This window comes from Theropithecus gelada, chromosome 1 (genome assembly GCF_003255815.1).
Source record: "Theropithecus gelada isolate Dixy chromosome 1, Tgel_1.0, whole genome shotgun sequence".
Lineage (NCBI taxonomy): Eukaryota > Metazoa > Chordata > Mammalia > Primates > Cercopithecidae > Theropithecus > Theropithecus gelada.
In genome coordinates, this window is record NC_037668.1 from 75,385,414 (window position 1) to 75,399,030 (window position 13,617).

Genomic DNA, 13,617 nt, shown 5'->3' on the forward strand with positions numbered 1-13,617 from the left:
GGACTTCAGGGCTTAGGGTAGGGTCTTCTCCTTGGTGAGAACTTTATTTAGGATGTTGTTTCCCTAAAAGTAACAGCCACCCTCAAGTCCATCCCTTCGGTAGGGTTCTTCTGGTCATGAGCCACTTAGGTGAGGAGATGGTCCTAAGACGCTGGTGGGGTATTGGGTCCAGGATGCTGCTCTGTGCTTTGGCCACCCCAGTTTGCTTAGGGGTCCCTATTGTCTTTCCTACCTCTGGGTGTGGCAGATACTGTGCTCTTGGCCTGGGTTGTCTTTCCCAGCTTGTCCACCTGAGCAAAATCAGCTCCTCCTTTAGCTCCCGGCTCAAATGTTTCCTTCCCTGAGTCCTGGCAGCCTGGGGGTTCCTTCTGTGTGTCCTCTGGATCTGATGGAACTGTCTTTCCTCACACTCCATATTTGAGTCGGATCTGGGGATTTGCAGGTTGCACTATATTCGAGTCAGAACTGGGGATGTGCAGGTTGATCACCTAATTTCTGGGCTCCTGGGAGTCAAGGTGTGTTTGATCCCTTGTGGAGTCTCTAGTGCCCAGCCAGAGCTCAGAAATGGGTTGCATGGAGAGTTTTTGAATGAGTGAATGAGTGAACAGCAGACCCATACCCAGCAGTGTGCTCCTGTGACTCCTATAGTCTTAGGCTGTCTTTCTGTCCACGAAAGCAAAAGGATCGTGGTTCTCCCAGCACAGGTTCACCCTGTTGTGGAGCTGCAGGAAACTGGCATCCAGCTGAGAGCCACACGGGGGAGGAGTCTTACTGAGTGTGGCAGTGGTACAGCTACTTTCTCTCTGCAGGCCTCAGTCTCCTCATGTGTGAAATGGGCTAGTAACATATCCAGAGCTTCTTGAGAGGAAAGTTGCAGAGGGCTACATGGTTTTGGGGGCATTTCCAACTCAATAGGAGAGAGAAGGAAGCAAAGCGAATTAAAGCTGTTCTACTCTTTGCCCTTGAGTAAAGGACTTGAAGATAGGGATGGTTCAGCTTCTTCACGGGCCAGGTGTTTGGCTAAAATGACCGTCTGTGTCGGGGTGGAGGAAAGAGCTGATCTTCAGAATCAGGAGGAGTTGCATCCTGTCCTGCTCAGCTGTGTTTTTGCTGTGTGACGTCACACAATTCACACCATCTCTTGGAGCTTCAGTTTTGGTTCTGAAGAATGGGACAATAATACTTCACACCGTGGGGGATGTCAATGTCTCAAAAGTGCTGAGTTCAGCTCCTGGCCCAGAGCAGGGTCTCCTTAAATAGTGGCCTCTATTATTGTTATTAAATATATTAACAAATGCCACTGGCAGGTGAGAAGCATCTTTGTTGTTCGTTGCAGACAAGATATTTGGTACGACTCTTGGTGTTACAGAATTAACAGTCTTCCTCCCTGCTAATTCCCCCATGTATGTTTCCAGCCTAGCAGCGGTCCCTTTGCCAGACTGCAGCGGGCCTTTCCCTGCTGAGCTGTACCATCCCAGCCTGCTGGGGCCGACATCTGCCAGAAAAGCAGACCACCTTCTCAGATTTTCCATTGCAGCTGGGAGAGAGACGAGGTCGGGCTGGCAGAGCAAATTACAAAGAAGCCTCTGGCTCTAGCTCCCACTCTGGCGGGGCAGGCCCCTCATGTGGTGGGGGAGGCACTGCCAAGGAACTGGCCCCAAATGGGTCTGTAGCAGCAGGCGTCCACCCACCAGGACATATAGGAGCCCCTGAGTTACCCTGGGTTAGCAAAGAGCAGGGAAGTACGCAAGCAAGGCAGAGAGTGTCTTCCTGTCTGCAGAGAAGGGCCATGGTTTGAGTCCAGGCTCTGGAAGACTTCAGGCAGGTTGCTTCGCCTCTCCCAGATGCAGCTGCCTCTGTCTTAAAATGGGAACAAATGTGGGTCCACAGTCCCTTAACTGACATGCATGAAGCCAGATGTATTTGGAAGTCAGAACTTTTCAGATTTTTAGGAAGTTGTGTTGTGTATACCATACTTTATAAAACAGCCAAAGCCGGGTAAGGGGAGCAGCCTGTAAACAAGCGCTTGCTGATTTCTGCAGTGAAGTGGATGAATACTCACATTAAGTAGAATTAGTAAAGATCATAAATAGCCCCATGTAGGTTCAGGCTGGGTTTTTTGACACCAGAACAATTTGCTGCAAATTTGTGGAAAAGCTCTACTTTTTCTGATCATCTTGGATTTTGGAATTGATAGCAGACGAGGGACCGGTGATGTCTATGCCATGGGCTTATGGTGAAGACAGCAAGAGAGAGTGGATGTAAGGCAGCTTGCAGATTTTCAGAAAATGGGAAGTATTAGTTCCCCCAGACTGGTAGTTCTCCACCTTGGCTACACATTGGAGCCACCTGGGGAGCTCTAAAATCTATGATTCCCAGACCCACCCCACTGACAGCGTGAAATGTGCAGCCCTGGCAGTGATGTTTCAAAGCACTCCTTGGGTGATTCTTGTCTTCTTCTTTTTCCTTTTTTTAAATGAAAGCTTTATTGAGACATGATTCACTTACCGTACAATTCACCTGTTTAAAGTGTATAATGTAATGGCTTTTAGTATTTCAGAGTTGTGTAAGCATCACCACCATCCATTTAAGAACATTTCATCACCTTAAAAAGAAGCACAATATTCTTTTGCTTTCACTCACTTACTCCTCCACCTCCCCAACCCTAAGCAACCTCTCATCTACCTTCTGTCTCTACAGATTTCTGATTCTGGACATTTCATATAAATGGAATCATATAGTATGTATGGTCTTTTGTGCCTGGCTTATTCCACTTAGCATATCATTTACAAAGTTCAAGGTTCATCCCCGTTGTTGCATGTATCAGTACTTCATTCTTTCTATGGCTGAAAAACCTAATTTGGTGTATCCATTTATCTGGTAGTGGAAATTCCGGTTGTTTCCACCTTTGACTATTATAAATAATGCTGCTGTGAACATTTGTATACAAGTTTCGGTGTGAACATATGTTTTCCTTTCTCTTGGATATATAACTAGCAAGAGGAATTACTGGGTCAAATGGTAACTCTATGTTCAACTTTTTGAGGAACTGCCAGACTTTTTCCCAAAGTGGTTACACCATTTTATATTCCCACCAGCGGTGTATGAGGGTTCTGATTTCTCCACGTCTTTGTTTTCTCTGACTTTTTGATTATAATCATCATCCTGAGTGTGAAGCGGTATCTTATTATGGCTTTGATTTGTATTTCCCTGATGACTAATAATGTTGAGCATCTTTTTATGTGCCTATTAGCCATTTTTTCTATCTTATTTAGAGAAATATCTTTTCAGATCCTTCATCCATTTTAAAATTAGCTTTTTAAAATTATTGAGTTTCGAGGGTTGTTTATATGTCCTAGATACCAGTCCCTTGTCAGACATATGATTTACAAATATTTCCTCTCATTCTGTGCATTGTCTTTCCACTTTCTTGATAGTATCCTTGGAAGCACAAAAGTTTAAAATTTTGATAAAGTCCAATTTATGTATTGTTTTCTTTTGTTGTTTGTGCTTTTGGGGTCATGTCTGAGGACTCATTGCCATATTCAAGGTCTCAGAGACTTATCCATGTTTTCTTCGGAGAGTTGTATGGTTTTAGCTCCTACATTTAGGTCTTGCATCCATTTTTAGTTAATTTTTGTATATGATGTGAAGTAAGGGTTCCATTTCATTTTTTCACATATGGCTATCCAGTTGTCCCTCCATGGGTGGTGCATGTACAGTTTGAGACTCACTACCTTAGATCATTAACCCCAGGAAGGCTGAATTTGTGTTTCCTATGTCCTAGAAAACCACAGCAGCAGCACAAGAATGAGTGAATGGATGGATGGATGGATGGATGGATGGATGGATGGATGGATGGATGAATGAATGGATGGATGAGTCATGAGGGCAAATGTGCCATGAGTCACAGACTCTGAGTGTCAGGTCAGAAAACGGGTAGGTATTGATGGAGATCAACCTCCTTACTAGGGAGAACCCTCTCTTGGTATGGCAGAGCTTGTCCCAGACTCTTTTCCTTTATGTTCGGCGGTGAGGAGCTCCCTCTCCACAGAGATAGTCACTGGGGAAGCATCTTATTGACCCGTAGGAAAGTTCATTCTCACACAGAGCTGAAACCTGCCTCCTTCATGCCTTCACCCCTTCCCCCAGCCCTGGCTCTGCCCTTTGGGGCCCCCCGCCAGTGCTTCAGCTTCCTTTGCTGTGGGCCAGCTCTGAAGATTGTGTGACAATGAGGGTGGCTGGCTGTGGCTTCCTCTCCTGCAGGCTGAGCAGCACCCACTTCTCACAGGATGGGGTTGTTGGCCCCTCATACCCTGACTGCCCCCTGTGCATCCATCCCAGCCATCCCTGTTCTGCCAAAGGGCAGGCCCAGGACCTGACACAGCCCACCAAATGGCATGTAACCAACCAGCTCAGTGAAAAACAGGTCGTTTTTTCTCCCTCCATTTGGCCTGTACTCTGAGCAAGTAGTGCATTGCTATTGCTATTTTTCATTAGCCCCAACACAGTGCTTGCTCAGATTAAGCTTATGGTACTCATTAACAATATACACAATGTATTATTTTATTATGCTATATCGATATCATCAATATTATTATTAATGATATATTAGACTCTATTAATGCTGATGACGATCATCTACTGAGTGTTTACTCTGTGCCAGCATTATGCACAGTGCTTTATAAACATTGTCTCACTTGATTTTTTAAAAGGGATTTATTTTTGTAATCCATTTTAGAGAAAAGTGAGTCTCAGAGCGGTGAAGTAGCTGACTCAAGGCCACCAAGCTTGGATTTGCACCTGTGTTTGCCTTCACAGACCCTGATTTTGAGCTCTGTGCTATCCTGCCTCCTGATGACTGTCCTTCTTGAGGGTGGTGCTTTCCTCAGTGTTTCCAGCCTGCCTCTCTGTTTTTGCTGACAGATTTCTGATCAGTCAAGGATGAGCAGAAGCAGAGTCCTTAGTATTCCATTCTAGCCCCTGCCCAGCCGAAATAAGAATCCTTCAAGATTGTGCAGTGGGTTGGCAGCATCACTCACAGGCATTATCTCTGAACCCCTGGTACTTCCTCTGGGGACTGAAGAGGCAATCACCATAGCACCTTCCCTTTCCTGGTGCTTGCTGTATCCAAGAGCAGGGTCACTGGGCATGCGGAGCCCACCAAACCTTCAAGGAGGAGTAGGCAGGGTATATTGTACAGATGGGCATAGAGCCCAGCTGCAGCCAGACTGGACCATATTTTGCAGCCTTGCCCTCCAAGGAGGCACTGGCTGTTCTCACACTGCCAACCTGGCACAAACCCCTGTGGCTGTGAGCAAGTTGGGTGCGGCCTGCAGAAGCCTTGGAGGCTGGCATGTGTCGAAAGAAGAAAGTTCCTTGGAACCACTTTGCAAGTTTATTAGGCACATTTTCAAGGCCCAGACAGGCTCCCAGAAGTTACAGAAATGGCTGGTGATTTATTTCTAGTCAGTATAGTTTGACTAATTCAATTCAATTCACTGTAGCATACTAGAAATAATTCCTATCTTCTCATCCACTCTTTAACTGATTCATTCAGTGATTCTCTCATTCATTCATCACTATATCCAATTATTTTTGCTTGTTTGCTCATTCATTTTCTCATTCATTCACTTACTCCGATACCTCATAGGTCTACTTCCTCACCTCTTTTAAGTATTTTTCTCAAATGTCACGTTCATAGTGAGGCCCACCATAGGAAAAGCCCTTTTCCTGTTTTAATTTTCTTCATGTATTTTCCTAATATACTATCTAATTTACTTATTTGTTTTATTCATTGTCTGACTCTGCTGATTATAATAAACAGAGATTGTGTCTATTGCTTTTATGACTAGATTCTCAGTGCCTAGAATAGTGTCTGGAACATAAGGGGATTGATAAGTGTTTATGGAATTAATGAATGTATTTATTTTATTCAAGAAATACAGTTCTGAGAGTCTGCTGGATAAAGAGTTGTTTTTGAAGGGGGTCAGGATCCAAGACAGGTGCTTGGGATAGACGCTTGTGGGGTGAACTTTGAAGGCTGGGGATGCTTGTGTTAACAGAGGTAGTAATGGGTGACAGGTGGATCATTGTAGGCTGGTGGGACAGCTAGTACAAAGCCAAGTGGAAAAGTACAGGCTGTGTTTGCAGAGATGCTCCTGAGGCCAAATGGCTGGATTTGGTGAGTAATCGAATGTAGGGGCTGAGGGTGAGGGAAGCCTTGGGGATGACTGAGATTGTGTGTTGGAAAGTCTGGGTGGAAGTGATGTCATTAACCAAGGGAGACACTGGAGGCTTCAAAAAAAGGAAAGACGATGGCCTCAAGACCTCTCTTTCAAAAGCAACTTTCAATTGCAATTTGACCCATGGTTTTTGTGTTGTGTTGATTTTATTTTTGATTCACATTGTCTGCTTCTGCCAGGCGCCTGGAGAAGAGGGTGTTTTAGGCACCTCATCCATCTCTGCTGTCTTACATCTGGGTGTCTGTGAAATGTGGCTTCTTGGTTCGAACGTGAAAGGGGTTTGCACAATGGAAGACCCACCCATGGGCTTTCCTTTGCCGTGGCTGGCATGAGCTGTGGTGAGACTGGGCTGGGAAATGAGGCATTAGTGTTTGACACTTGGACTTGATTGCCTCCAAATGATTGTCTGCCTTTTGAAAATTATAGAGAAGCCTGCTTTGGAATTTTGAGCAGACATCAGCCACAGCTCCACAGCTATGGATTTCATGTGAAATTACAGCCGGAAGAGGAGGAAGGGAGAGGAGCAACTGGAAGACTCCCTGGGGGAGGAGTCTTTAAAGGGCTGTTCCCTGGCAGAGCAAACAGACCTGTTCTGTGGGGTCCCTGAAGGAGGCACAAGGGGGAGGCTCTAAAGCCTGTAAAACAGCCCTGTCATAGTCAGATATTCCCAAAGATGAGATGGGTTGCCTTTGAAAGTAGTGAGCTCCCTGATCTGTGAAGTATGCAAGCAGGGGCTGAACAGATAATTATTAGACAGCCTGCAGAGTGGCTTCTTGTTCTAGGTGGGTAACTGGAGTGGACTTCACTTTGAGGTGCTTCCAGGACTCTTGTTCTAAGCTGCTAAGAGATTTCAGAAATTAAGCATTGTCGCATCATTGCCATTGTCCCTCTTCCAACTCTCAGACATCCTCCTTCTCCCACCATCCAAATCCATGGCCTTGAATGATGGAAATTAAGACATCAAGAATAGGTCAGAGTAAAAGTGTTCCAACTAATGAATGAAAAAAAAGGACAGAATTTGGTATCACCCACTACTTTGCAATACCCACAGAATTAATGGAGCTAGACACTGAACATCAATGGCTGCCAACAATCTCAGAAAGAGACACAGCCAGACCTTGTGTATTCCCAATGAAAGTGCACAACTCCACCTGTTGTCTTGCCAAAGGGATTTGAGCCTAAGTGTGATCTACTCCCTGGACCCAGCTGCCAATTTGAAGGAAAAACAGGACAGAAGCACATGGTGAATGGCATCATGAATTGGCAAGCAGCAAAATCCAGACTATGGAAACTCTTTAGGTCAAAGAGCCAGGGCACTTCCATGGATAAACTGTCCGATAGAGCAAGGGATGGAAGTGGAAGGCTGGGGATCACAAGAGACCTAAAAGACATCAAATATAGGAAATAAACATGACTGAATAATAGTGTCTAGGGATGTACATTTAGGTGATCAAATTATAAGGAAAAGCAAGAAAATAGTAATTATAAAAGTTAGAATTTGTGATTACTTTTGGAGAAGAGAGAGGAGGCACCTAGAGGGGCTTCTGTGGTGGCCAACACAGCTTTATTTCTTACCTTGGGAATGGTTGCAAAGGTATTCACCTTAGAGTGATTCATTAAACAATATGTTTGCTTTGTGTGGTTTTCTGTTGTTTTATAATAAAAGGTTAAAAAGACTAAGTCACAAATGCGGCATTCTGGTCTTACCCCCAAGCGCCTGAATATTGGCAGCCCTTGTCTGCTCAGAGTTGGGTGACCCTGACTGGCAGTGGTCTCTTTCTTCCAGTTTCCAAGACATTCTGAAACACAGGATAAAGAGATAAAGAACATGGAGAAACATCCCTATGATGGAAAAAAACAAAACAAAACAAAACAACCCACATGACTTAAAAACATCAGCAACAGTAATAATAACAACAACAACAAAAAACCCATCTGCAAAATTTGCAGGTCTCCAGTTAAGCTGGTGTGTCCCTTCCTAATTAGTCCTTCCTTGGATGAGAATGGGTCTGGGTCCATATTGGGGAAAGGTGGTGGTGGTGATGGGGGCAGCTGGGTGCCTGTGAGAAGCCTGAGGCCGTCTCCTCTGTCTTTCCCATCCCCTGAGACCACCACTGCCTGGCAGTATTGGCTTGGGAAGCTCTGCATGGCCCCAGGGCTGCTCAGTCTCCTGGGAGAGGTGCTACTCTGTTTCCTGTGGGATAAGGCACAGGGACATATTTAGATAAACGCAAAGTGAAATTGAAATCCCTTGGGAAATGCCTTGGGAGGGGTGGTGTGGAAAGGTTCCGGAGCCTGCTCAGTGGCTCCAAGTTTTACAGTCTGGTGAACAGGGATCCTGGCCCTTGTCCCGCGCTGAAGGCAGCCACCAGGGCACCAGAATTGTGGGTGCCTGTGTGTGTGGGGGGTGGGGGGGTGGGGAGTCCTGAAAGGGACAGGCTTGCTTGACTCCTCTCTCAGGGGCTCACATGAGGACTTCCTAGGATGGGCCTGGCAGAGGCAGCAGCAGAGAGAGAGCCCTGCCACTGTCCTGAACACTGCAGTGTGATTCAGGGAAGCCACGTGACTTCTCTGGTCCTCTGCTATGTCATCTGAAAAAGAGGGGATGAAATAAGATGGTCCAGAGTTCCTTCCCAGCTTTCACAGTGAGGGACTCTAAACTGCAATATTTCTCTGGCTCATATTTCTTTGACCCTCATGCTGGGTGTCAAAGAGCTTTCTTTCTACACAAAGCCTGCAGCTTATGCTCACACCTCCCTCCTGGGGGAGGTGCTGAGATGCCTTGACATCTAGCCTTCTCATTTCTTAGAATTGTTGAAAAGAAAGTGCATCTCTAGCTTTCCTGATTCAGTCAGAACCTGTGGTGCCCACACACCTTGTGAGAACTAGGAAAAGGTGCCCCTGTGCAGTCATTGCCCAGCATGCTCATAGTCAGGCTGCTGGAGAGGGGATGGTGTCTCTGGAAAAATTGAAAAGAGCAGCCCTTTTTGCCCCCCGCTCCAGCCTGTACCCCACAAAAGACACAGCCTTGTGGCAATGCACATAGCTTGGAGAGCAAAACAAGAACTGAATTTTTTAACCACCATTCCCCTCTTGGCAGGGTGTCTTGAACAGTGAACAACCTGTACAACTGCACATAGTGGACTGTTTTACTGCTTTGGGCTTCTGAAGGGACCAGCATCCATTCTTGCTCCAATAAAAGAAAATAAGCAAACAGAGAGGAATCTTCAGAGAATTCCTTTCCACATGAGTTCCAGTGCTCAGCATGGGGTCTGTGAGAGAGTAGGATCATGGATTACTCTACATCATGGTTACCAACTTCAGCTAGGACCCATCACAGTCTGCAGCCATTCCAGTGAGGTACACAAGTTCTCTTCTATCTTCTCAGATCTCCACCCACCCTTTCCATCCTATCCCCTTACCCAGAAGACACCTTGTTCCCTAATCATAGAGATGCAGAAGGTGGCACATGACACTTTCATCAGCTTCCCACAACCAAAGCTTTGTCTAGTTGCACCCTCACCATCTCCAGCCACTCAGCCCTTCTCTGCATTCTCTGAATTTCTTCGTGACTTCTTCCCCTGCCTGACTCCTCTCTTCACCATTCAGGTCTCCCTTAAGCATAATTCCTTCCAGGGTGAAGAGGAGGTGGTAGGGAGCTTCCCTGAAGCCCTGTGTGCCCCTGTTAGAGAAGAGGTCTATTACAAACTTCAGTAGCTTCCTTTCCTTTTGCATAATACTCTGCATTTGCGATTTACTTCTTCAGTTTCTCTTCTTCCCCAATAGACTGTGGGTGCCCGCGGCAGGGATGGTAAAAGCCTCATTCACTTGCGAGAGCTTCAGTGCCTAGTCCCTAGCCTGGTATGTGAAATGGGGGCAGGGGTGGCATTTACTGTCTGTGGTTGAACAGGTGTGTGACTGTGTGTGAACTGAGGTGTACATGAATTTGGGAATGAATGCTCTGAGTTCCCATGGCTTGCTCCTCTTGACCTCATTTGCAACAGGGACCCATGGATCCCACAAAGATAAAACATGGAAGGAACAGTACAGATTGTCCAAGTCCATTATGCTATTCTACCGCATAAGAAACTGAGATCCAGAGAGAGTAAAGAGGAATGGGCCTGCCTAACGTCACGTGACCAGGGAACAGCAGAACCTGAGGTCCAAGCAGGGCTCCTTGCCCTGGTCTAGGGCCCAGAGGAGAGAGGTCGTTCAAGAGAAAAGTTCTTGGGAGTAACTCCTGTAATACTAAATGGTACCTCCATGTGCACATCCATTTAAGCTTCTGAAACACTACCACTGCACCCTCTCCTACCTCTGCAAGGTAAGCCATGCATGGCTAGCCAGCCCCTCTGTTCAAATGGAGAAACTGAGCCCTGTGCTTCTTGAGTGTGGCTGGGGCTGCTGCTTCCCTCCCGTATTCCTGGAGAAGACCGCCTCAAAGGAGGTGAAGCTACTTTTGAGTGTGTGTGTGTGTGTGTGTGTGTGTATGAAATGGGGGAGTTTTCAGCATCAGCTGAGGATGGAGAGGGGGGCTGCTTCAGGGGGGCCTAGAATAATAGGTTAAGGAGTTTGGTTTTGCCCAGCAGTGGAATGGGAGCTACCAAAGGTATTTGGTCTGAGGGTGCCATGCTGGGAGTAGGTTTTCAGGAAGGCACCTCTGGTATGTGGGAGGGTGGGTGTGAATCTGAGACTCAGGTGGGGGTACAAGCTTGATTTCTCTCCTCCGTTGGGTGGGCCACTGGCAGGCTGCTGGGCAGGGCAGGATGGGTGGGAGGTGGATAGTGGGGGTGAGCTCCTTAAGAACATCGTCAGCCTTCGGCCTGTGGAAGGACAAAGAGCTCACGTTTGGGAGCAGCCAGCCAGCATGTGTCCTGGGACTGGGCTTCCTAGCCACACACTCTTGTAAGGAATCCCACCCGGAGCTGTTCCTCCCAGGCCCAGCCCTCTGGGGAGCGGGGAAGGCGGGGCCTAGCCGTTTGCACTGCTGGGAACCAGGTGGGATGTCAGGGTCCCTTTTACTGTGCTGCCAGGAGTGCTGAGGGAGCTTGGTGTGTAGGGTGTGTGCCCGTGAGAGTAAGACAGACTGGGGGCACCTGAGAGAGGTGTGTACGAGTGTGAGGCTGTGTGTGCTTGTGAACAAGAGGACATCTCTTGCAATGTGTGTGAAGCTGAGTGTGGGTGAGTGTAAGGCCTCTGTGCATGAGCATGAAATGGCACAGCAATGACAGGGTGTGTGTGTGTGAGAGTGAGTCTGTGAGGTGAAGGTGAGTGTGCTTGTGTAACTTTGTGTGTGCCTGTGGGGTGAAGGGGTGTGTGTGTGTAACTCTGTAGTATGTGGGTGTGTGTGAGCCTGTGAGATGAAGGTGAGTGTGTGTGTGTGTAACTGTGTTGTGTTTGTCATGTGAGTCTATGAGATGAAGGTGTGTGTGCCTGTGTAACTGTGTTGTGTTTGTCGTGTGAGTCTATGAGGTGAAGGTGAGTGTGCGTGTGTGTGTAACTGTGTTGTGTGTGAGTCTGAGGTAAAGGTGAGTGTGCCTGTGTAACTGTGTTGTGTGTGAGTCTGAGGTGAAGGTGAGTGTGTGTAACTGTGTTGTGTGTGTAGTGTGCGTGTGGGTCTGTGAGGTGAAGGTGTGTTTGCGTGTGTAACTGCATGGTGTGTGTGTGTGTGAAATTCTGTGTTGTGTGTGCACAGCCAGCAGCAGGTAGAGGCAGGGAGGCCTGGTGGAGCCCATCTGCTTCCTGGTGACCCCAATTGTTCCCAAGGGTTTTCTTCCTTTGAAGTGGGTGGCAGGAAGGAGAGGCACTGAGGGCTGGCAGTGAGGGACCAGCTCAGAACCCAGAAGTCCTTCTCAGGGGTTCAAGCATCTGGGGCGCAGAGGCCCTCGGAGATCCTGCTGCCCGGCTACAGCTCACCTGCAGTGCCTGCAATGCAGCTGGGGTTGAACAGGCTGGTGCTGTAGCTGTAGGCCCCGCCAGGGCCTCTGCCTGCTACACCTGCTGCCCTGACCTGTGCTGCTCCTTGTTGTAGCTGAGCCCAGGACTGGGGCAAAGGGACTCAGGAAAACCTTGCCAGGTGAGCAGTTTTTGGAGCTGGCAGCAGCCCTAGCTGTCAACTGGGGCAGGGACTCAAATCCCAATTTGGGTCTTTCAGTGGAGACAGACAGTGCTCAAAATAAAATGAAACAAAACCTGGACTGGAACTCAGTAGTCATGGCCCAGAGGCCCACGTCTGTCGCAGACCTGCTGTGTGATCTTGAGTAAGCCCTTTGCCCTCTCTGGGTGCCAAATGGATGAGCCTGGATGCCCTCTCAAGGTCAGAGGGAACGATGAGGCCTGTCTGACCTCCCAGCTTCAGAGACAAAGTCCTGTGACTCATTGAACGTAATTTTATCTCCCAGCTCCTGAGCGCGGGTGCTGAGTGGGATTCAGTGAAGGGCTGGCACACGCAGAGGGCATCAGGAAGTGCTAGAGGAACTGGAGTGGCGACTGATCCCCTCGTGGGGAAGACGACTGGGTCTATGCCCCAGATAATTGGCTGGGCACAGACTTCATCCACAGGCTCTGGGAGAGGGAGGGAGAAGGGGAGGCAGGGCTGCCACTAGCCCTTAGGAAGCGTTCGTGCGAATTAGAACAATTAGAAAAAGACGCTCAGTGGGTGGAGCATCCCAGCAAAACGGGACTGGAGAAGGTTCTGCGCGCGCCTGCCAGGTACCAGGGAAGGCCTCCCGGCCATCCTGCGCGGAAGGCGTTATCAGCCCAGCTTATTAGATGAGGCGGCGCCGGCAGTAGAGGGGGCCGTCTCCGCAGGATCTGCAGCGCCGGGGCCCGCACCTTCTTTTCCGCGGCCCGCCGCCGCCAGCCCGGGGCTGACCTCTCAGAGCAGGGCGGAGGATTTTCACAGCACAGCTTCCCGAGAGAGCGGGATTAAGGGGAACTGCTCGGGTGGGCCAGAGCCAGGGGCTAGGGGGAGACCGGGCGGAAACCCAAAACCTCCGCAGCTGTTTCCAGTTTGCCGCCCTGGCTGGACCGCGGTGGCTGCGTGCACAGCGAGCAAGGCTGCGCGGGCCTGGAGCGCCCACGGGGCGCGGGCCCTGTCTCTGCCTCCCCCCGCCCCGCAGGACTCTCTCTCGTCCCCTCTGTCTCGGTGGGGCTCAGTCTGTCTCTCGTTTTCTCTCCCTGTTTCTAAGATCTCGTGGAATCAAAGACATTGTGGAGGTCTCTGGTCCCTCTGAAAGGGGGATACTGGGTTCTCCCGATCCCACGATTTGCCTTCTAGAGCTTGCTGACCTGGACACCCCCGACCCCGTCCTCCCACCCGTCCCCCAACCCTGACCCCACCCCTCGGCCCGCCGGCCCCCGCCCCCGGCTC